Source organism: Schistocerca cancellata, chromosome 4 (assembly GCF_023864275.1).
Source record: "Schistocerca cancellata isolate TAMUIC-IGC-003103 chromosome 4, iqSchCanc2.1, whole genome shotgun sequence".
Lineage (NCBI taxonomy): Eukaryota > Metazoa > Arthropoda > Insecta > Orthoptera > Acrididae > Schistocerca > Schistocerca cancellata.
The window spans coordinates 319598320-319624405 of record NC_064629.1 but is presented as its reverse complement, the minus strand read 5'-3'; the positions used below and the strand labels follow the sequence as shown (position 1 = coordinate 319624405).

Sequence of the window (26086 nt, the reverse complement as noted above, 5' to 3'; positions counted from 1 at the left end):
TTCGAATAATCACCTCTATCGTCTTTGTCAGGAGCAACAACAGTCCCTAACTAAGATGATGAGGTGTTCGTCTAACGCTTGAGATTTTTCACAAATTTTACAAGAGAAATGATTTGTGCTTCATGTTAAATAAATGCTTCACCATGACAGCTGAAAGAGAGGTGAAGCTGCATTGCTACTATCTTGTATCCGGCATCAAGCAAGCTTCTTTCTTATTTGAAAATCGCACTTTTAATCACAAGGAGATTGCTTTTGTTACTTTGGGTGTATTATAATTTTATTAACTTTTATTTACTTTTATTAACTTGTATGCCTATAAAATTGCAATATACTCGTATGTTTGAAAATGAGATTGAACACTAGTGAGTAACCTAATTTAAATTGGTACATTTCATGGACAGGCCCTAAGCGACTATTCGAAATTTTTGAGTAATAAAATGTGGGTTACAGTCACTGGAAAAATAAAATAGTGTTGCATCATAGCTCTTAAGTTACATTCAAATTAAGTCTCTTGGTGGAATGTGTTTAGAGACTTTTTACTCTTGCAACTCTCCCAATTAGTGCATTTCCAATTAACATACAATGTTGAAAAGATGTGGTGCTATGTCCAGAAAGCTTAAGTAACTGTAACTGAATATAAAATATTGGATTACTAAGAATGTTGTGGTAATAAACCAGAAAAAAATCACAAGTTTAGGACAGGATTTAACATTAAACTTTTCACAAAATGTGTATATTCAAAAGAAGCTCTCTATATTTACAGGAGCAGCACACACAAATTGGAAGATGGAATTGTTGTCCTGTTGAAAAGCTTTTGAAGAAAGAGACAATGCAGCAGGTAATGGCATTTATTTTACACAAAGAATGCATTCTGTACTAAATGCAGATTTAATACAGAAATTAGTACAGGATTGTTTTGCACTCTGTACATGGTCAGGTCATTTATTTTTATCACCAATCTACAGATTGTCTCAAACTTTTTGGGTCAGATTGAAACAGATCATAGTGGGCGTACAACCATTTGTTTCAAGAGCGGGAAGCAGTTGTCGGAAATGCATATTTATTGTGCTATGGACAGACGCAGCGTGCACCACATAACTTAGATCATAGTAATTGTTCAAAAGTGGCGACCACCAATCTCAATGCATGCATAGCAGTGATGCATGAAGGTCTGCCACACACTGTCAAAGATACCTTGTGTCTGTTATATCAGGAGATAGGGAGCTTGGACCCTAGTAAGCAGATCTTCATCCATTTCTACGGGAGTTTCATACACCATTGTCTTGACATAATCGCCTCAGGAAAAAGTACAGTGGTGTGAGATCCGGCAGTTGTACTGGCCATGGCATGGGCTCTCAGTTTCTAATCTAATGAGGGTACGTGCTGTTCAGGTGCTCACAGGCATTAACACCAAAGTGGACTGATGCACCACTGTGTTGAAACCACTTCCTTTTGCGGACAAGGGGTGCTATCTCAAAGAACTGTGGCGCCAACTTGCAGGAACACCAGTTAACGTGGACCAGTCAAATGGGGAGGCAGCAATTAAGATTCTGTTAAGTAATTTTGGACAGTGGCCGCCCATACATTGTCTGAGAATTGTTGTTGGTAGCCACTGATGGATGGGGATGGTGTGGGGATTGTCCTCACTCCAGACAAGACTGCTGCTACAGCTGTTGAAAACATAGTCACAGGTGAATGAGGCCTCATCTGTGAACAATGCAAACTGTATGAAGTTTGGCACTATAGCGCTGCAGTGGATAATCCATTAACAGAAGTGCATAAGTGCATACGGGGCTCAAAGTCCTAGTGCTTGCACAGAGTCTTCATAATGGGGGGGGGGGGGGTGTAATACCTGCTCCACCAGTACTCTCCACACACTGTCCTTCAAAGTCTGCATTTCACTGGCAAGTTGGTGATTAATTATTGCTGGGTAGTCAGTCACTTGATCCAACACCATCTCCTCACAGTCTGCTGTTTGGGTGTGTCTCTGGTGGCACCTTGGCTGGCCCTCTGTGATGTGGATGACCCTGTCTCTTGTAAGTTAGTATCCATACAGTAAACTCCATCTATTTAGGATGATGCCTATTGGGAAAGCATTCTCTGTACATTCATGCTGTTTTTATGGGCACTGCATCCTACCACACATTACATTAAATACATGTCTGCCAACTCTTGTGACAAGTAATGTTCCATCCGTCATGCACTGTACACAGTAATACACCTTACCATGGACACATTACAAGCTGTCTGATGCAGTGGAAAACTGACACCAGAGATAGTAGTATGCATGCAGCACAGGCTAACGCACCAGAGCAATGCATGTGGTAGTCACAACATGTACTATGAGTTAAGTTGCGTGCAGTATGTCTTTTGGGTGGTCAGGGGTCTGTGCTGTTTATCGCCAGCTGCCTCTTCCATTGTACAACAGGCAGTCAGGAACTTCATGAGAGTGCAGCAGAACTGCATGCTCCATTGCAGTACTCGCATTGAGACTGGTGGTCGCCACTTTGAACAACTACTTTGAGCTACATTATTATGTGGTGTATGGTGTATGTGTCAGTAATACAATAAACATGCATTTCCATCCGTTGGTTCCCTGCCTCAATATAATTGTTTGTGGACCCACTAACACCTGTTTCAATTTGACCCAAAGGGCTCGAGACACCCTGCATATGCGTAAGATTTATTAGAAACTACAGAATTGTTTCATATCCAGCCACAAACACTGCCTCTTGAAACTGTGCCTGCAGTGTTTCTTGACAGTACCATGCCAATTTGCACAATACCAATGGAATATCTCTGTGTACTGTATCTACTCGAATCTAAGCTGCACATGAAAAATGACTCAAATCAAGGAAAAAAAAATTTTCCCAAATGTAAGCCGCACCTGAAATTTGAGACTCGAAATTCAAGGGGAGAGATAAGTTTTAAACCGCACCTCCAAATTGAAACAAAGTTGGCCAATTGTAACATTTGACACAATTTAGGTCGAATGGATGAAGATACAGCTACAGTAGTTTGGTTCGAGTCATAAGCTTAGCAGTTAAGTTTTGCCGGGTAGCCATTGCTGTGTGTCAGGCGCTCTGCCCGTATTTATACGGGTACCCTTCCTTTCACGAGCTTTGTCTGGTTTGAATCGATTGCTTATTTTGCTCTGTTCTGATAGTTGCCGCTCTCTTTGTTATAGGTGTTTGTCACTCTAAGCTGAAAATGCATTATTGTACTTGTACTGGTTGTTCTCTTTCTCGTTTCTTAGATAGCTGAAAAATTGTTTGTAGAATCTTACGCGGTATATTGTGGTAGGACCACTATCACCACATGTTTTTGAATGGGGATAATATGACCAGTTCCAGCACAATTTCAGTAAGAATTATTTTTTTAGTAGCTGCTGAAAGATAACACAGTGCAGATCTCGTTTGTCTAGGGGTTTTTTGTAGTTGGGTGTGCAAAATAATCATTCCAACAAGCATGGCCTGGGTTTGCTTCTGTTTGAAATAAACTCCACCGGATCTGAAATACTTTCAATTAAAAATTATATTTATTCATACTTTTTGTTAGCAACACCACCAATTTCACTGTTAACATTGATAATATGATTCCATTACACTACATTTGTCACATAAGCACGTCCGTCTCCCTCCAATACTGACAAAGAAGTGGTGGGCAAGCCAACATGTGCCTGGAAGTTGCAGACATTCCTGCATTCTAGATGCTTTGGTCTACTGACCTTAATAAACTCCACACAGGGAAACATTCCACGTGGGAAAATATATCTAAAAACAAAAATGATGTGACTTACCAAACGAAAGTGCCGGCAGGTTGATAGGCACACAAACATACACACAAAATTCAAGCTTTCGCAACAAACGGTTGCTTCATCAGGAAAGAGGGAAGGAGAGGGAAAGATGAAAGGATGTGTGTTTTAAGGGAGAGGGTAAGGAATCATTCCAATCCCAGGAGCGGAAAGACTTACCTTAGGGGCAAAAAAGGACAGGTATACACTCGCTTGCGCGTGCACACACATATCCATCCGTACATACACAGACACAAGCAGACATTTGTAAAGGCAAAGAGTTTGGGTAGAGATGTCAGTTGAGGTGGAAGTACAGAGGTAAAGATGTTGTTGAAAGACAGGTGAGGTATGAGCGGCGGCAAATTGAAATTAGCGGAGATTGAGGCCTGGCGGATAACGAGAAGAGAGAATATACTGAAGGGCAAGTTCCCACCTCCGGAGTTCTGACAGGTTGGTGTTAGTGGAAAGTATCCAGATAACCCGGACGGTGTAACACTGTGCCAAGATGTGCTGGCCGTGCACCAAGGCATTTTTAGCCACAGGGTGATCCTCATTACCAACAAACACTGTCTGCCTGTGTCCATTCATGCGAATGGACAGTTTGTTGCTGGTCATTCCCACATAGAAAGCTTCACAGTGTAGGCAGGTCAGTTGGTAAATCACGTGGGTGCTTTTACACGTGGCTCTGCCTTTAATCGTGTACACCTTCCGGGTTACAGGACTGGAGTAGGTGGTGGTGGGAGGGTGCATGGGACAGGTTTTACACCGGGGGCGGTTACAAGGGTAGGAGCCAGAGGGTAGGGAAGGTCGTTTGGGGATTTCATAGGGATGAACTAAGAGGTTACGAAGGTTAGGTGGACGGCGGAAAGACACTCTTGGTGGAGTGGGGAGGATTTCATGAAGGATGGATCTCATTTCAGGGCAGGATTTGAGGAAGTGCCCTGCTGGAGAGCCACATTCAGAGTCTGATCCAGTCCCGGAAAGTATCCTGTCACAAGTGGGGCACTTTTGGGGTTCTTCTGTGGGAGGTTCTGGGTTTGAGGAGATGAGGAAGTGGCTCTGGTTATTTGCTTCTGTACCAGCTCGGGAGGGTAGTTGCGGGACGCGAAAGCTGTTTTCAGGTGGTTGGTGTACTGGTTCAGGGATTCCGGACTGGAGCAGATTCGTTTGCCACGAAGACCTAGGCTGTAGGGAAGGGACCGTTTGATGTGGAATGGGTGGCAGCTGTCATAATGGAGGTACTGTTGCTTGTTGGTGGGTTTGATGTGGACAGACGTGTGAAGCTGGCCATTGGACAGGTGGAGGTCAACGTCAAGGAAAGTAGCATGGGATCTGGAGTAGGACCAGGTAAATCTGATGGAACCAAAGGAGTTGAAGTTGGAGAGGAAATTCTGGAGTTCTTCTTCACTGTGAGTCCAGATCATGAAGATATCAATAAATCTGTACCAAACTTTGGGTTGGCAGGCCTGGGTAACCAAGACGGCTTCCTCTAAGCGACCCATGAATAGGTTGGCGTACGAGGGGGCCATCCTGGTACCCATGGCTGTTCCCTTTAATTGTTGGTATGTCTGGCCTCACCTGTCTTTCAACAACATCTTTACCTCTGTACTTCCACCTCAACTGACATCTCTGCCCAAACTCTTTGCCTTTACAAATGTCTGCTTGTGTCTGTGTATGTACGGATGGATATGTGTGTGTGTGTGTGTGTGTGTGTGTGTGTGTGTGTGCGCGCGCGCGCGTGCAAGCGAGTGTATACCTGTCCTTTTTCCCCCTAAGGTAAGTCTTTCCGCTCCTGGGATTGGAATGATTCCTTACCCTCTCCCTTAAAACCCACATCCTTTCGTCTTTCCCTCTCCTTCCCTCTTTCCTGATGAAGCAACCGTTTGTTGCGAAAGCTTGAATTTTGTGTGTTTGTTTGTGTCTATCGACCTGCCAGCACTTTTGTTTGGTAAGTCACATCTTTGTTTTATATATATAAAGAAACTATTCATAATTAAATAAATTAAACATGTTTTCTGGTAACATAATGAAATTACCTTAACTCTTTACTGTGGGCATCTTACTTTTTACACGAGATAAACTTTATCTCCAATGATTGATTACATTACAATAGCTCACCAGGTCTTAAAAGTGTACACTGGTCCACTTGCCAGTCCAGTACAGAAATTGCATCACTGTCTTGGCTTGTATACAATTTTTTATCACAACTCTAGTAAATTGTTCATTCTTACATCACCCATTGACTACCTCCTTTGTCTCACAACATAAGTTACATAAACACACACATCAGTTTGTTGCCCAGAAACTTACTATAAAATAATACCAAAGTTAAAACATGTTCTCATATTAGAATAAACATAGCACTAATTCCTATATCATCACTGATATTACAAAAGTATTTCAGTTCACCAATACTATCCTCTCGTGAACCTTGTAGATTATGTGATAGATATCACTATTAAGAGGTGAAATAAGCCATTATAAAGTGTCTGTGTTGTGTGATCAACATAGGCGAATAAAAATGGTTATTCATGGTGAGCAAGATGTAAAACAAAAGCACACTTGCGTATACAAGAAAGTATATTCTATTAACTATAGAACTTATTTTATAAGCGTTATGACCTATTTAAATGAATAAAAAAAAGATTTCAAAAATTATGAGATTGGCTATTCTCAAATTGTCGGGGTGGGTGACATGTATTGTCTCCTAGCATAATCAGTAAAATAAAATACCTCATTTATCAAGTTCACGTATTTTGCAATTCATTAAATACTGTACAATTGCTTAAACAAGCACGTTGGAATCATGAAATCTAATCTTACAACAGAATTAAGTGACAATCGGCCTAGATACATCATAATTTTGCATGAGATAAGTTACGTGGCATAGTATGGTGATTGCAGTTTTCTGTGACTTTACCTCACAGCATTTCATTTTTCCAGTAAAATTCTTTCCAGATAAAGGCATCTTTGTAGGCTCAATTTCTCCTTTTCTCAATATACAGTTTCAAAGAAACAACATTCCTAAGACCAAACAGCTTTCTTGACTTGGGATATACTAATCAGTACACATTTGGCTGGGGGTTCTCAATAATCTCAAATGGCCCAATGTAAATGTCAAAAAACTTCTTGAGTTCTGCTGTTAGTAATACCGATCATTCATGGGGATTCACTAAGACATGGTCACCTATTCTGAATGTGGTAGCCTTTATTTCCCTATCATGTCTGTTTTTTCCTACCTTCACCTAGTTTCTTCATGGTTTTCTTTACGGTCTCTTCACATTCTTTCATTGATATTAAGGCACATTGTGGAAAGTCTGTTAATTCGGAAATAAGTTTCGCTGGTCTGAGATGAAACATAATTTCATGTGGTGAAAATCCAGTAGAGCTGTGCTGCATGCTGTTCATGATGATGTCCTCAAAGTTGTTTACATGGTCGGACAAACTAGGGTGTTTGTGACAACAATATGTCCTGCAAAGTCTCCCTATTTCCCTCATGTACTTTTCTGCTGGGTTTGAAAATGGGTTGTACACGGATATCAAGATGTGTTTTGTGTTAGTTTCTTCCATGAATGCTTTCCAGTTTGTTGAAACAAATTGTGAACCATTATCAAATAATATGGCTTTAAGTTTCCCTATGCTCTTGAAGTAATCTCTCTCAATCTTTGTAATGATCTCTTTACTCTTAGCTTTTCGAACAGGATAAAGTTTAATTAGTTTGGAAAATACATAAACCATGACAAATATAAAACAATGACCACCTTTGCTTTTAGGTAAAGGACCATAAAAGTCTACAGCTACTAAATCTAATGGCTTATCCGGAATAATGTTCTGCACTTCTCTCTGACACGTTCTGTTGCTTACTTTTACTCTTTGACATGTCGCATGTTGATATTTCGTTGCTCACCTTCTTTACTGTGTTATAAAAGTAGTTGTTTCCTTGTAACTTTTTTACACATTTCTGTATTCCACAGTGACCATAACTTTCATGGGTGTACTTTATTAACTTCTCTGCCTCACACTCTGGCCAACATAGCTTCCAATTGTCAGAGTCCACATCTGTTCTTCTAAAGAGTGTTCCCTTAAAGACCTTATAGTATTTGTCAAGTTTATCATACCCTCTTTTGCCTATACAGTCCTTAACCAATTTCCAATTAGGATCATTATTTTGTCCCCTCCTGATGTTATTGCAAAGTGCCCTTATGAGCTTTTCATATTGGATTCCCGTCATGTATCTTATTTTAAATTCTTTTTCTTCCTCTTGTTCAAACATTTCCTAATCTCCTCCTACTGGTAACCTAGATAAAGCATCAGCCACTACATTTTCTGACCCCTTAATATACACAATTTCATAGTCAGTGTTGCATGAACATTGCCCACCTGGTTAATCTATTATGATATAGTCTACACTCCTGTAAATAACTTAAAGCTTTGTGGTCTGAATACACTTTTATCTTGTGTCCTAACAGGTATGTTTTAAATTTTGTAAATGCCCAGTGTACCGCAAGTAGTTATTTTTCTGTGACTGTGTAAGTTCTCTCATGTTTAAGTAACAATCTACTGCCAAATGCAATAGTACAATGAAGACTTTTTCCATTCACGACTTTCTCCTCAAATAGTTCTGCTCCTAGTCCATAATTACTACTGTCAGTGTGAAGACTAAATGGCAAACTCAAATCTGGCCTGTGTAAAAGATTGTTCTTATACAGTTCATTCTTAATTTTCTCGAATGCTTGCTGACACTCTTCGGACCTATTCCATGTAGCATTTTTTTCTAAGTAAGTTGCTTAAACATGTTACATTAAGGCATTGTCCATTTATATATTTTTGATAGAATCCACAGATTCCATAGAAAGATTTCAATTGTTTTCGGTTTCTAGACAATGGAAAGTTTACGATTGATTTTATTTTCTAAGGGTCTGCACTTACCCTTCCTTAGTAATGACGTGACATAAAAATGTGAGTTCTGACACCTAATGTACATTTTTCTAGTTTTAATGTCATTCCCCCTCTTCTGAGTTTTTCACACACCTTTTTCAATAACTGCAAATGATCATCCCAACTTTGATTTGACACTAATATATCATCTACATAAATGGTTAATTCTGACACAACTTCTTGTCCAAGTACATAGTCTAGTGCTCTTATAAATTATGCAACTGAGTAGTTTAATCTGAAAGGCACTACACAATATTGGTAACATCTCCCATTGTATAAGGAAGCAGTGTACTTTCTAGAACTAACTGCAAGAGGTAATTGATGAAAACCTGAAGTTAGGTCAAGGCATGACATAATTTGGATATTTTTAAATTTATATAACAACTCATTGATGTTCTCTGGGTGGTCAGTTTCTCTGTATAAACATTTAACTGTCTGGAATCTAGTACTAATCTGACTTGTCCATTAGGTTTATTTACAATGACCAAGGGATTATGATTTCACACACTTCAGTCTTATGTAATTCTTTCTCCTCTGCTATCCTTTTCGAGATTGTAATACTTCATGGTTTTCTAAAGGAATGTTCATGTGGCTTAAACTGCAAAGTACATTGATATCCAATTACTTTACCTGGTATGTTGCTGAATACATCACTATATTCCCACAAAAATAATTTCAACTCTTGTTTCTGGTCCTCAGTTAGTTCTCTAGCTTCGGCTACTTTTTCATTTACAAAGTTTTCAAACTCTGTCTCATCTGTATCAAAATCTGTGACACGGTCTTCAATGTACTTACTTTCTTTTGTAAAATCAATACTGTTCAGTCTTATTCATACACGACACATTTGATGTGAGAAGTTTCGTAGCAATGACTTCACCAGTTGGTAGAGTAATCATTAATTTCTGTCCTACCCAATCAAATGCTGCATTTCCTTTTTTATCCAAGACATGCCTAGGATAAAATCCTCTGTGAGATCAGGAATAACGAGACACCCATGTGACCATGGTACTCCTTCAATTGCCTGACTCCTTACTGATTTACTGTGCCTCCCAGTGGCACCTCTTATTTTAATTCGTACTACAGGTAACTCAACATAATCCTTATTAGTTTTCAGTTTTTTACTTAATGATTCTGATATCCCAGATACTTGACTTCCTGTGTCCACTAAACATTTTTCTTTCCATGATACTATCTGTACATCAATAAATGGACTTGTTACATCAAAGTCAAATTTTTTGTCTCATGTAATAAGTAGTCTTCAATTTCACTAAATCCATATCCCTTTCTAGTGTCCTCACCAGTATCGTTATTACCAGAGTTATATGTTGTTAATAACCTAATTGCATTTTCTTTGGCCTGATTACTATTCCTGAATATTTCATTAATCCAACTACGTTCTTTTGTGCTATTGTGCATCTCTCCTTTATATTTATTTCTTAACTTTTGTATCCCTAAAGCTTCCAACTCTTCACTTACACCAATAAAACATCTTTCTTCACTACTATCCTCAATCACCTTTTCTTCCCAATCAACATCACAAAAAAATCCTCTTGATCCTCTGCACCCTTACCTTCAGTATGCAGATACACATTTAAATCATCTTTACTAGGTGCAATTTTAATTCCTAGCCCACCAGACTTTTCCATAAGTTCTCTAATTCCTAACACACTTTGATCATTTGAACAACAATTTTCCAGCAAGGTGTCCCTCTCAGCCACTCGTAGAATAAATCTAAGTTTAATTATTCTTCACAGTTCTCTTAGCAATCAGTGTCTTTAAATAATTTACCTTTTGTTTCTGGTTTATTTGTATGACATTTGTAACAGATACCACATTAATGGGATAACACTTCTCTTTAAAATAATTACTTATTATGTCACTGCTATTTTTCTGTCTAGTTTGATAGTTTGGGTTGGCCCTTTCCATTTGTGTATAAGTAGCTCCTACCTTGCGGACCGCCAAAGGAGCCCTATTCAGTTTTTTAAATTCCTGTTCAGTTCTCCCCATACCATTATGACTATGCCACTCCTTTGGTTTATTTCCAAAGTGTCTGTTACCAAATTGATTATGATTATTTCCATATTGACCCTTGTAATGGAAATTGTTTCCTTCTGATCCCTTGAAGTTGTACTGTTGATTTCTCTTCCAAAATTGTGTGGCTCTTTTTTATCGTGTTGTGTGTTTCCCCAATTTGTATTTCTTATCTTTTGAAAATGGTTTTGACTATGGTGTGGTGGTTTACCCGTTGTCTCAATAATTCTGTCTAGTTTGTCTAAATATTTCAAAAACTGGTCTATTGTGTCATCCGGTCCATAAGCTAACTCCCACTGTAATTCATATGGTAGCCTTCTTTTTAGTGCATCGATTTGAATGAGTTCATCAAAAGGTTTGCTTAGGTGAGTGAGTTTCCTTAACTGAATTTTGCAAAATTGCTTCATGCTACCAAACTCATGTTTATAAACAGGACCATTCAAGAATTTGTTTTTTATTCTAGCTTGTTCTGTCTCTGACCAGAATTTACTAAAGAACCTCTCCTCAAACTCTGCAAAAGTCATTCTGTCAATACAATATTGATTAGTCCATGACAATGCTTCACCTTCCAGAAATCTTTTCACAAATTTAGTCTTCAAATTATCATTTATATTTGGTAAAAAGTTATCTTTGCAATGCTGCAGGAAATCTACCGGATGCGTACCGCTCTCATCTGAAAATTTTTTTTTACTGGAATGTTGCACTTTAAAGTTTCTTAGTGATGTCACTAATACTATTTTCTAAACTCTTGACTTCATCTTTGCTTATTTGCTTATTTACATCTATTTTTTCAGTAATGATTCCTATCTTTTGTTCAAATTTGCCTTCTACTTGAACAATTTTATCATCTACAATAGAAATACGATCAGATACTGTATCTTGTACATGTCTGATATCGGCATGCACAACTTTAACCGTATTACGGATTTTCTCTCTACCCGTGCTAATTTCAGTTTTCAAATTTCTTTACTTTTGCATCTACATTTTCAACCTTTCTCCCAACATAATTGACCTTACCCATGATCTTAACCATATTACGGCTCAAACTGGAAATATTTGCTTCTACTTTTTGAAAGTGATTGTCATTTTCCTGTTCATTTGCTTTGAACTGTTTCTCAAATCTATCAGAGATGTCTATAAGATTCTGGTCTAACTGAGAAGCATTGTTTTGCTCCACTTGATTAAAACTAATCTCATTATTTTTCTCCATTTGTTCCAAACAAATCTCATTAGCATCGAGTCTGTCTTGAATATTTCCTAACCACTGCCTATTTTGTCAGTAAGTGTCATCAATTGCCTTAAATTTTCCCTCCATATAATTCATTACTGTTGATAACAGGTCTTTAACTTCATCCTGTCTTTCCATACGAGTTTAAACTTCCTCTACAGGATCCAGACTATTCCTGTTGCATTCACTTTCGTATGATAAATTTAAATCAGTACTAGTGTCGGCGATACCGTTGTCAATACTTTCCTCTCTTAAAATTGTCATCTTTTTACACAGGAATAAACAAACAATAAATTTATCTTTGCTAAATGATACTAAATTATCTTACTCCCAGTTTACTGATTTTCTTATCTTATAACATCTTCTTTGTTGATTGGTGCCAGATGGAATTCACAACACTTAAAAACTACACTTATATGATTATTGATTTTTTGTTGCACAACAGTTTTCTCTTGGTTCATTGCGCCATTATTCTTGCTCCAGTAACTGCATTCTGTTGTCTTGAAGGTATCGGCATACGACTTTCTTGAACATTTTCATCCAGGATGTACGAATTCTGTCGTCTTCGCAATCTCGGTGGTAATTTATTTCGATAACTTTTTCAATATTCCCGGTCGCTGCCACCATATTGTATTGGTTGTTCTCTTTCTCATTTCTTAGATAACTGAAAAATTGTTTGTAGAATCTTACGTGGTATATTGTGGTAGGACCACTCTCACCATGTGTTTTTGAATGGGAATACTACGACCAGTTCCAGCACAATTTCAGCAAGAATTATTTTTTTTAGTAGCTGCTGAAAGATTACACAGTGCTGATCTCGTTTGTCTAGGGGTTTTTTGTAGTTTGATCTGCGAAATAATCATTTCAACAAGCATGGGCTGGGTTTGCTTCTGTTTGAAATAAACTCCGCTGGATCTGAAATACTTTCAGCTAAAAATTATATTTATTCGTACTTTTTGTTAGCAACTACACCATTTTCACTGTTAACATTGATAATCTAATTCCATTATACTACACGTGTCACATAATCATGTCCGTCTGCCTCCAATACTGACAAAGAAGTGGCGGGCAAGCCAACATGAGCCCGGAAGTTGCAAACATTCCTGCATTGTAGATTCTTTGGTCGACTGACCTTAATAAACTCCATTATTTATCATAAAAGAAAATATTCATAATTAAATAAATTAAACACGTTTTCTGGCAACATAATGAAATTACCTTAACTCTTTGCTGTGGGCATCGCACTTTTCGCATGAGATAAACTTTATCTCCAACAGTTGATTACATTACATACTGTGTCATGCATTGTTTGTCACATTCTGATAATGAGTTTTTACGACCTGTCGCCACTCGTGGCATGGCTTGCTTTCGTGTGAGCTACTGCCACTTACAGTAGAAAAGAGAGGAATTGTCTCAATAGCGAAACAATGGCAAGAGGCTGCTATTTGTTGTTGCCTACACTGCTGCTTTCTTTTATAATGATCAGCAAGAGCCAAATAATAGATTGTGTATAATAGATGATGATCTGAATGAGAGTTTAACAAAAAAATTTCTCAGTTTGAAAATCTTTGCAGGCGCTTCTTTGGTACATAACATTCTTCACAGAAATTAGTCATCTTAGATTTAAAAACCTAGTCAGTTGACGTGCTTCATTTCTGACTGTATCACTATACAGCATAAGAATAATATGAATATAAACATCACATGATACGTATATTCTTCTGCGTTTGCTATTGTCTCACTCTACTTTCATAGTTTATTAGGCCGACAGGATTTAAATGAGGTAGCAGCAAACACGAAAGAATACATGGCATAATGTTTACATTCGTATTAGTCTTGTCTTCTTCTTTCTTGGCTCTACAGCTCATGATGAGCCTTGACCTCTTCTACAATTTCATTCCATCTCTCTCGGTCCTTTGCCAATACTCTCCAGTTTCTATAGCCCATCTTCCTAAGATCTTTGATTACTTCATCTTCCCGTCTGGCTCTTGGTCGACCACGTCCTCTCTGCCCTCCTGGCTTTCCTTGTAATATCCTTTTTGGTACTTCTGTATCATTCATACGAGCCACATGTCCCACCCACCTCAGTCTGGATGATTCCACTATCCTTCTGATGGATTGGTCTTTGTATATAGTATACAACTCATAGTTGGATCTCCTCCTCCATCTTCCTCTTTCACAGATTGGGCTGATAACTCGTCTAAGTACCTTTCTTTCAAATGTGTCCAGTGTTGCAATATCTTCAGTTGTTACTGTCCAGGCTTCAGAGGCATATGTAAGCACTGGTCGTATAAGTGATTTATACATAGTTAATTTCGTGGTAAGAGTCAGGAGCCTTGAGGATAGAAGTCTTGTTAGGGCAAAATAGACTCTGTTGGCCAGTATTAACCTCTGCTTAATTTCAAAGGAGGTATCATTTATATGTGTAACTATCGAGCCTAGATACTTGAAATGTTCAACTCTTTCAAATGTATAGTTGCCCATTGTTGTTGTATTTGGCATATTTTCTCTGTGCTTTTTCAGCTGCCATATATTTTGTTTTTTGTTCATGAATAATTAACCCCATGTTCCTACTGGCCTGTTCAAAAGCTGTAAATGTCTCTTCCATTGCTTTTTGGGTTCTTGCAATTATATCTATGTCATCTGCGTAGGCCAGTATCTGCACCAATTTGTAGGAGATCATTCCTCTGTTCAGAAGGTTTGCGTTTCTAATCACCTTCTCCAGGGCGGCATTAAAGAGAAGGCATGACAATACATCCCCTTGTCGCACTCCATTTTTAATACTCAATGTGTTGGACGTCATTCCTCCTATTCTTACACTAGCTTGTGTTTCGCTCATTGTCATTCTCACCAGCCTTACCAACTTTCTAGAGATTCCCAGTTCATCTAGAGATTGATATAACTGCTCTCTGTTTATGCTATCATAAGCTGCTTTGAAATCTGTAAAGATGTGATGCGTGCCAACTCCGTATTCCCCAATCCGCCACCTGGGGAGGCGCCCGATGGGAGACTAGCAGCTCCACACGGGGTATTATTCTTGTGGTGAAGAGAAAACTGCATGTGATTCATGATTCATAAAAGTTCCTATTGGCAACCATCTCTTGTCACAGGTAGCAAAAAATTCAGAATGTAGAGTTGGCCATATTGACATATATCCCAAACAGTCTTGCCAGTCGGATTTTCGTAATAGATCTTTAGTGATGACTTCAAATGCAGAGTGTGTTGTTGTCTTCAGTCCGTAGACTGGTTTGATGCAGCTCTCCACGCTTTTCTATCCTGTGCAATGCAGAGTAGCAACACTTATAAAATAAGAATGAAAATTAGAAATTAAATGCTGAAATTTAAAACAAAATTTTATTAGGTTTGTAATACATCATATACGAAATGTTTAAAATGTCAGTCATGATTCTGAATCACCATCACGCGATTCTTTGTTGCTCATTTGTTCATACAGAGCATCATCCTCCATACCATCTAGTGCACTGGATATTGAACATTTTTTAAATGCTTGTAGCACAGTCTGATTTGGAACACACTTCCATGCATCTTAAATTCATTGGCACACTTATGACAAACTTGCACATTTTACAAGTCCTGTTGGTGTCGGTTGTCTGTCGCTTTTCAAAAGCCAGTCTGTGTACATGCATTTGAGCTTTTCCATAAATGGTTTATTCCAACAGACGTCAGGTGCCTGCAGAATTGACATCATCCTGCCTGGAATTACTGCAAAGTCCATTTTGATTTCCTCTAATTTTCGTTTTACTGCACGTGTTGTACGGCCTGCGTACGCATCTGATACAAACAGACTGCGTAAACCAAGTATTGTGCCAGTACTAAGATTCCACACACGCCTAATAAATTCCAGCACCATGTCCTCCGAAAACCACCCAGTTTAGTTTGCTCGTACAGTTACAGTCTTTGGAAAAACTTCTGATTTCTGTAAAGTCTTTCGCTTGAAAACTATGAATGGGGTAATTTATGTCCATCTGCTATGAAAGTGTGATGGACATCAACTGTTTTTCACCCCCTGATGTAAGAACACTTATGTCTTCCTTTCCTTTGGCGTCAACCATAAAATTTGATGGCATTTCAAAATATACGGGAGTTTGGTCAGCATTTCATATCTGACCAAGAAAGTTTTGCTTTTCTGTGCGCCGCCTAATTATGAAGTGCTGAAATTCCACAAGTTTGTCTTCATAATTTTTTTGGCAGCTTCTATGGAACTGAACTTCACCTCCAAAGTGAAAAACCCCAGCACTTCATAGACAGATCAATCCAGCTGCGACTAGCCGTAAAATTTTAGATTTTTGTCTCTCTGGCAATTTCATGGGACTTAATTTTTAAAATTTCGGCATTCACAGGCAGGAATTTCTGATGCTGTTCCTTAACAAATTCATTTAAAGTCACTTCTAGCACATGATATCGGCCACACTTTGGCCCACTAAATGCTTTCCTCCTACTTGAACATCCATATAATTTCTCTCTCTGTAGTTGCCATTGCCTGACGTTGCTCTCATCAATCCCATATTCCAGACCTGCAACACAATTAGAAGTTTGTTCTGCAAAAGAAATAACTCCCCTCTTGAATTTGGCACTATAATTAAAGTGCTATGGTTCACTAACACCAATAAACACTTCACAAAATTACACAAAGCAATAGATGCCTCTACATGAAATCATAATCAGCCCCAGCATATCAGCTCATGCAACATTCCTAAAGCCTTGTGCATTGTTGGTATTTTTGTATAGGGAAATTTATTTTTGTTGCTACGAATATTTGAAAGGCTGCTACATTCAAAGATAAACAATACGTAATTTATATTTACTTTGTTAGATAATGTTTGAAAAGGCAGTGGTTGAAACTTGGGGCAGAGAAAAAAAGCTTGTCTTCTACTGTTTTTTTTACTGATGCAGAGGTTTTGGCGCCAGTATTTACCTTTGTGCCTGCAAAGCATGCCTGTGTAGCGCTACATATATTCGACAGCAGAAGTTAGTTGTGGCGGCACCTACCAACATTTTTGAGAACTTCTGCTTACTTTGCACTTGATTTAAGCCGCAGGCAGTTTCTTGGATTACAAAAACCAGAAAAAAAAATGCAGCTTAGATTCGAGTAAACACGGTGTCTCCAAATGTTTGAATAGAATATCACAAATTCTTGTTCTTTCTCCCACCACCCCTACACAACAGTATGCATATTGATGGTATTTATTACTGGATGGTAATAATTGTATAAGACTGCATATTTACTGGTTTCTGTCTGTGAAGGGTTGTCCTTATCAACCAGTCTGCTATGATTTCTCTTAGTTTTTGTGAATTATATTTCATGTACCACTCACGGAAGTGACCAGTAAAAATTAAACATCAGTGATAGCTCTTCACTTAGTGTCTATTTTTTATGTATTTCACTAATTTGAATGACTTTTGAGTAACATACCTTATTACATTTCAGAATCACTTGGAAACTATTTATTCTTTCCACAACTGTAAATACTTCTCATAACCCATAGTATGAATTGAGTAAAGACGATGTAGATTGAAGCTCTATCCAATATGAGATTTTTGTATCCTTACGAGAGACTAGTACACAACAGTTTAGTAGTGCTGAGTTGTATGTTTTAGAAGTTGTTAGTGTATAACCGTGCAGAACTATAGTTCAGAAGTAGCATGGCTGCTGAGCTGAATACTGTGGACTTCTTGTGATCATTCTGGTGCAGTAGCCCATGTAATGTATAGTTGCATGCTTTTCATCTTGTAGGTATATTTAAAGTAGATTTCTTCCCATTCAACAATAGACATGGTTGAGATTTGTGGAAACTTCATGGAGTTTTAAGTAGGTTGGATTTTTTTCCCCCAGTCAGTGGACAGCTGGTACCTTGGTTGGTGATTATTAACTAGCTTTGAATGGCGACTGTGAATTGTGAGGTGATGGATTGACATGGCCATGTCATGTATTAGTGATTGCATCATGGGGCTCTGGCATTCTCAACACACACTTGAAGGTTTCGTGAGTCATTGCGTAGATCTGTAGTTGCTGTTTGGGGGGAAAATCTCTGAGAGAATTGGACAAGACTAGCCCCATACTCCAAAGGAATTGGTTTGAGACACTTTGTTCCACTGATGAGAAGGAAAGAACCAGCAGAACATGCCCCTCTTTATTGAGCAGTGATGCCGCCTGTTAAGACCAGATGGAAGCTAAAGAAGGTGTTGTTTGTTGGTAGCTGTTCAGATTTAATTGACTGGTGTTTCCTGGTAAGAAATTAGTGTTACAAGAGAGGAAAAATTCGTTGTGGACTCTTAGCATTTTGGGTGGAATTGTCTACAATTTGGAAGATGTAATAATGATACCAATCAAGAATATGGATTGTAGTCAGATGTAGATCATTAATAATGTTGGTGCAAATGAGGTATCCTGCTTGTGATCTGATGCAATTTTTCTTTCTGTAGATCACAAGAAGTGACAGTCCCAGAACAACAGTTGATTTGCAGCATCCTTCCGAGAAGTGGTTGATAGGTTAAGTGTACAGTGATAGCAGTCATTTTGGTAGCAGAGTGCATCTGAAATTCATGTGTTCTGTTTTTGACATTAATCAAAATTCAGATATCCTCAAATAAAATAATGCTGACTCACAAACCACATTTGAAAAAAATATCGGGTGTGAGATACTGGTAGCCATAAAATAAAAATTCCAGTATTTAACAGCACATAAGTTTGCAGAAAAGACCCAGAACTCCCCATTATTTAAAAAAGTAACTGACCTTGAATAATACTGAGCACTGTGAATTAGTTAATACCCTAAGCAGAATGTAGAGGAATGAGAAAGGTGACCAGAGGACTGTGTATTTGTAGCAACAAGCAGATACAAAAGGTCTTATCAGGATAAAAAATAGGCAACTCTGTGAAATTGTATGGTGGAGACTAACTAGCAGCTAAGATTTTATGTGTAGCTAAATAATACTTAATGCATTATTTGATGACTGCCTTGAGAGATTAATTTGATACGTATATGCAAGAGAGAGATTATACACACTTTATGTATACACAGGCCAAACCCTTTCAACAGTAGGCAGTAATGCTTGCTACATCCTGATTTGAGTGAGAGTTATATATTCCAAAGAGTTTCTTACTGTAGTACGTGAAATTTTTTCAAGTGTCCCTTGCTCCCTGTGACGTATGGTATTACATGTTCATTCTGCATGGTGGTTGTCGAAGCATGCCCAGAGCTTAAGGTTACAAGACTGGTGACACTCAGAAACCTCATGCTCACCAAATTTGTGCCCATTTAAAGTGGGCCAAGGCATGTGGGAATTTGGGGCAATGAATTTGTGGCTGCAGCAGCCAAGGATGTGTGTGTAGTATCTACTACAATGCTGTGAAAAATTGGGTCTGCTTGCAGTGAGCTGCTTGTTAGCACTGGATGCATCCACAGGCTTTAACATTTGTCATTGACAAGTTCTTTGTCTGTTTTATTTACTGGGGGACAACCAGCCTCAAATTTTGAGGCTTCTATTTTATTATTGTATTTTTTACTGAGAATTATATTATTGTATGACTACTAATCATTTTGACATATTTAGAAGAAAGATTTTACTACCTTTAAAGCACACATGTTCACAGAATTATTTGCGGACACTAGTAACAACTTGTATGCTGAACACCCCAAACTTGATGATGATGATGCCTCTAAGTGTGACCCCCCCCCCCCCCCCCCCGCCATAGGCAGAAATACACCTTTGTGTTTGCTATGGCATGGAAGTAAACTGACTCCGTGAGGGACTGACTGATGGACTTTTTGCCATTCTTCAAACACATGCAATGTTAGTAGTTCATGAAGGTTGCAGGCTGGGGCCTGGAAGGACAGTAAAAGTAGTCTCATTTCATCACAGACATGCTATGTCGGCAATACGTCAGGATCCATAGATTCCTCAAAGTGTTTGTGATTTGAACTGGAGTGTAGGATCTTGCATTATCTTTTTGGAATATGCCCATAGGTACAGTGGTCATAAAGGGTATGACAACATTTAGCATCCTTGTCACTTACTGGGGAACACTGAATTTCCCCATCAGTGATTTGTAATATAGTAGTATAGTAGTCATATCCAGTAGCTTCCAATATAAAGCAGGGAAGCTTATTAATAACAGGATGCGGTATTTTAAGAGTAAGCTTAAAGGGGTGGTATGGAATAGGTATGTGTAGAAAGAGATGCTGACATCAGATTCAGTTTATTCCATATTAAGTTTGTGTCAGTTTGTGAAACTTACTTCCCTGAAAAAAATTATCCAGAAGATCAATTTGAAAAAAAAGTAAGCTGTGGATAACAAAGGGAATTAAAATTCCATGTAAGAGGAAGAGAGAAATTTATGTAAAGGCCTAAGTAAAGATCTGACACTACATGCATACTCCAAAAAATACTGTACTGTTTCAAGGTAAAGTCATCAAGATGTGCAGAAGTGTGTGTGTCCTTACAGAAATAAGTGATGCCAATAATAAGAATAAAATTTTATGAAACATTGTCAAATGGGAGCCAGGACAGCCAGTCAGTGTAAAATATTCCATAACAATGAAACTAAAATGACAGTAATGTGACTGATAATTCATAAGTTGCAAGTACTTTCAATAATGACTTTCTAAACATAGCAGCAAATACGGTATTAAATAGTTGAGTTGAAGAAGCAAGAGAATACATTAAATACGTCATTCTACAAAACTTCAAGCACCTAGAAGTAGAATCAATATCCTTCACTTAAAAACATTATAAAAGTTCTCAAAACAAAAGCTTATATGGGATTTGTGGAATTTCAAGCAGAATTGTGAAAAGTTGTTCCAACTAAATAAGTTATGTCCTTGGTGATACATGAAATTCATCACTGGCACAGGGAATTTTTCCAGACAGGTTAAAATATGCAAGTGTGAAGCTTCTTCATATGAAAGATGATGAGAAACTTAAACAATTATCATCCAGGTTCCTCAATGACATCTTTTTCCAGAATATTCAAAAAAGTAATGTTGTACTCAGCAGTAGTTCTGTACTTAAGTGGAAACAAGATACTAAGCATATTACAGTTTGGATTCCAGAAGGTTTGCTGCACTGAAAATGCTATTTATACATCCACTCACCAAATAGTATAAGCCTTAAATAATGTTACATCACCAGTTGCTATTTTTGTGATCTTTCTAAGATACTTGATTGTGTAGATCAATATACACTCATAGAAAATTGAAGTTTTATGGAACTGATGGCTTTACTCACAGCCAGATTAAGACATTAAAACAGACAGAATGCAAAAAGTTGCACTGAATATTTCACAGTGTGGGGAAGGTAGAAAATTTTAGTGACTGGGAGAAAATGTAAAGGGAGTCCTGCAAGATTCAATTCCACTGAACACCAACAAGCAAGATTGGTACTTTTTGCAGACAGTACTAGTGTTATAATAAATCCCATTTGAGAGAAAGCAACAAGAGTTGGTAAATGATATTTTTCAAATAATTACAGGATTTTCTGAAAATGGATTCTCCCTAAATTTTGGAGAGAAAAAAAAAAAATGTTCTATTCAGTTCTCTTCCACAAAGTTATACCAACAATTCATGTTGCCCATGAACAGAATTCAGTTAACAGGTTAGACTGCTCCATTTTTTTTGTTTTTTTTTGTGTACATACTGATGAAAACTTCAATGGGAAGAAGTGTATTACATCTACATCTACATTTATACTCTGCAAGACACCCAATGGTGTGTGGCGGAGGGCACTTTATGTGCCACTGTCATTACCTCCCTTTCCTGTTCCAGTTGCGTATGGTTCGCAGGAAGGACGACTGCCGTAAATCCTCCGTGCGCGCTCGAATCTCTCTAATTTCACATTCGTGATCTCCTTGGGCTCATCCAGAAATGCATCCTCTCAAAACCTGGACAGCAAGCTACACCGTGATGCAGAGCGCCTCTCTTGCAGAGTCTGCCACTTGAGTTTGCTAAATATCTCTGTAACGCTATCACGCTTAACAAATAATCCTGTGATGAAACATGCCACTCTTCTTCGGATCTTCTCTATCTCCTCTGTCAACCCGACCTGGTACGGATCCCACACTGATGAGCAATACTCAACTATAGGTCGAACGAGTGTTCTGTAAGCCACCTCCTTTGTTGATGGACTACATTTTCTAAGGACTCTCCCAATGAATCTCAACCTGGCACCTGCCTTACCAACAATTAATTTTATATGATCATTCCACTTCAAATCGTTCCGTACGCACATTCCCAGGTATTTTACAGAAGTAACTGCTACCAGTGTTTGTTCCGCTATCATATAATCATACAATAAAGGATCCTTCTTTCTATGTATTTGCAATACATTACATTTGTCTATGTTAAGGGTCAGTTGCCACTCCCTGTACCAAGTGCCTATCTGCTGCAAATATTCCTGCATTTCGCTGATTTTCTAATGCTGCAACTTCTCTGTATACTACAGCATCATCCGTGAAAAGCCGCATGGAACTTCCAGCACTATCTACTAGGTCATATATATATATATATATATATATATATATATATATATATATATATATATATATATATATATATTTTGTGATAAGCAATGGTCCCATAACACTCGTCTGTGGCACGCCAGAGGTTACTTAACATCTGTAGACGTTTCTCCATTGAGAACGACATGCTGTGTTCTGTTTACTAAAAACTCTTCAATCTAGCCATACAGCTGGTCTGATATTCTGTAGGCTCTTACTTTATCAGATGACATTGTGGAACTGTATCAAATGCCTTCGGGAAGTCAAGGAAAATGGCATCTACCTGGGAGCCTGTATCTAGTATTTTCTGGGTCTCGTGAACAAATAAAGCGAGTTGGGTCTCTCACGATCACTGTTTCCGGAATCCTTGTTGATTCCTACAGAGTAGGGCTTCTCAAACAATTAAGTTCATCTATGTTTGTTCTTTGTACAGTTGCTAATATTGGAAACCAACATCAGCCTCCTGACATATTTTGCATATTTCCACTCAGTAATGTTGTACAGAATAATTTTCGAGGGTAACTCATCACTTAGAAAGAAAGTATTGACTGCACCAATGCGAGCAGTAAGAATAATACATGGTGGTCACCCACGGACATCCTGTAGGTACCTATTTAAGGGCTTAAGCATTATAACGCCAGGCCTCACAAATTTGTGAGATACCAGTGCAAGACTAGTAAGTGTAAGGTTAACTGTTTATGAGTGCCAGTGCTGGTAGGTGTAGATTCTACAGGAAGCTACCAATATTTTTGCCATGTGCGGCCATATCGTGAGTGTTTAGGGTACTTCTAGAGCAATGTCATTGAAAATCAAGATTACTCAAGTTGAGCTATGTACCAGTCTCTGACAGCAGAATTCCTTTTGGGTTTTCCTTTGGATTCACTGCAGAATCATCTCTCTCCTTGCTTTATTTATTAAAAATCTTGTATGCATTGAAGTCCTGCGACTGAAAGAGTGTATAAGGTTATTTGCGTGTGGTTTTAAATGGACATTGATGATACTGATTATTAACTTCAAGCATTTGCTGTGGACTCTAAATTACATTTTAAGCCTAAAGGAAAGGAAAAATCTCTGAGAATAAGCACTGGTCCATGGAAAACTAAAGGTGTGAAACAGTCTCTTTTCTCACACACAGTATCTTGCAAAATGTTATTCCAGGTGAGCATTGTACACTTTACTACACTGTCAATTGTTAATTGAACTAGTCATAGTAATTAAGTTCTTGGGCATGTGATTAGTTCACATAATTTTTGGTTCAGGGAATCTAGTATGTTGTACTGAACAGCAGATATTCAACTGAAGCAAGTTACATTGGGTGTGACCCAAGGTAGTGAAATTGGACTACAAATGATGTAAATACACACTGATCTCATATTGTTTGTTGAGGGTGCTATTTACTGGAAAGTAATCATCATTGAATGCTTTAAGGAAATGCAGAATCACTTACATATTTCTTCCACTTGGTGTGCTGACATGCAGCCTTCTTTAAAGGCAGTATTGTTCCTACAGAACCTTGTTCATTAAACTTACCTGGTGGCGGAAGATGATAGAAACATTAGTTGTTGGTTAGACTTAGAGAATGGGTGTTTAAGGAACACTGTGCAGCAGTTCTTCCACTTCAGTCATGTAAGTTTCACAGGAGTCATGAAAGTAAGATAAGATATATTGGTGTGCATACAGAAGCATAATGGCAGTAGTTTGGTCCCATAAGACCTTACCACAAATTTCCAAAAATAATGGCAGTGAATTTACCCTCACACCATTCACAGATGGGATACAAAGAATGAGACATGCTGGGAAGAAGAACCGTCCACTATGTACAGTGCAGTATGTTTGAAAAATATGTATATGGATAAAATAATACAAGAATTTAACATTATTCTCATGATAGGGGGTGTCAGTTTCTTGTAGTTCTAGGTTGCAAATCTATGAATCAAATCACACAATACGTTATGTAAGTTAATAGTAGAGTACCTTGTTTGGTTTTTAGGGTTCTGTAGCTCAATTAGTAAAATGGAACTCATAAGATAATTTCATTTGTTTGTTTGTCTGTCTGTCTGTCTAGAACTCTTCTTCTCAACTATGAGTAGAAATGCTAAGTTGAAGTTTGTCAGGTACTAAGGTGTATGGTCCATTGGCAGTGTAAGCAATTTAAACTTTTAAATTAATGCAGCAGTAAAGTGCATGCCTAAAAACAGAGGGGTCATGGGATCGAATCTTGGTTGGACAGATTTTTCTGTCTTCTTTTTAACATAGCTTTCACATGTCAATTATGTGAGCTGCTGCCAAAAACACACGTGGTTCAGATTCCATGTTAAACTGCTGGTTCCCTTTCCATGGTTGGATAGTGGGTAGGTTAGGGATACACAAGTCACCCAAGTGATGCCCAGTAGAAAGACTTGCACTAGGTCACTGAGGCACATGAAGTTATTGTTATTAAGTTTGTTCTGAACCCTCAGAGTGAGTGTTCTACTTGCACTTGTCTGTCTTCTTCTTCTCCTCCTCCTCCTCCTCCTCCTCTCCTCTCCTCCCTTCCCCCCCCCCCCACCTTTGTAAAAGATTTATTTAAATGTAGTAATATTTTGTGTGTGTGTGTGTGTGTGTGTGTGTGTGTGTGTGTGTGTGTGTGTCATGAAATACTGTAGTTCTAGCACACGCATGAGGTAAACTAGACAGAATTTTGTAATATTAGCCTCTGTTGGGTAATGATTAGTATTTTGAATTTCCATACTTTTGATTTTAAGGACTACCAATGTTGCAGGAATAATCATTTCCATTATCATTTAGAAACATCTGTGTTAAATTATTTCATGTTTCCATATCATGTGTGAAATGGAAGTGTCTCGTCAACAAAACTGTTGTTTAAATTTAATTTAATTTAACCTTCACTTAATGTGTTATCAATTTGCTGTGAGACAGGTGGAATTTCAAGCATTTCCATAAAGACTAAGATTTATTTTTACACCACTATTTTGTGTGCTATAGACAGTTCTACAATTCTATAGAAAGGTTTTTTGTTTTCTTTACAGTGAAACATCTGGAGCAAACTTCAACCAACACTGACAATCAAGATTGTGTGGCTTGGTCAGTTTGGCTTCAAAAAAATTGGGGAAAAAACCTTGTTAATAGCAGATAATGCATATTCACATTTAAAGCCACCACTTTGCTATAAGCTTTACTTCAGATAATCCATAAAACATTTTGTGATGTAATGTACCTGAAATATAATGTTTCTTCAAGAAACTAAAATAGTACTTTGTAAAAAAAAAAAAAAAAAAAAAAATTTAGCTTGAAATGCATATTGATATATTGATTCTAATTATAAAAATAATTCAACAATTTGTTTTATTTGAAATAGTATTTTCTATACTACACTGCATAAAAACAAGGTGAATATTTACATGTGGATGCTACCATATAAAAATATGAAGACAGCCATGTGCAGTAGTACGTGACATTTGCTATGCTCTTTACGGTGGTCAGAATGGAAGGCAGAAGAGGTTTGACCACATTTAGTTTTTTGGTGTGTAGATGATTTATTACATTATTTAAAGCATAAAATTTCAGTCAAAAAAAATTG

General features: G+C 37.9%; 1 long non-coding RNA gene across 1 annotated transcript in view; it reads left to right on the top strand.

Moving 5' to 3' along the window:
• The window catches only part of LOC126184955 (uncharacterized), a 59554-nt gene extending 33864 nt beyond the window's left edge, over positions 1–25690 (top strand). The window contains exons 4-5 of the long non-coding RNA XR_007536913.1: positions 764–838; positions 25536–25690. This is a non-coding gene — a long non-coding RNA (uncharacterized LOC126184955). The remainder of the gene's footprint in view (positions 1–763; positions 839–25535) is intronic.
• Positions 25691–26086: the final 396 nt, after the last annotated feature.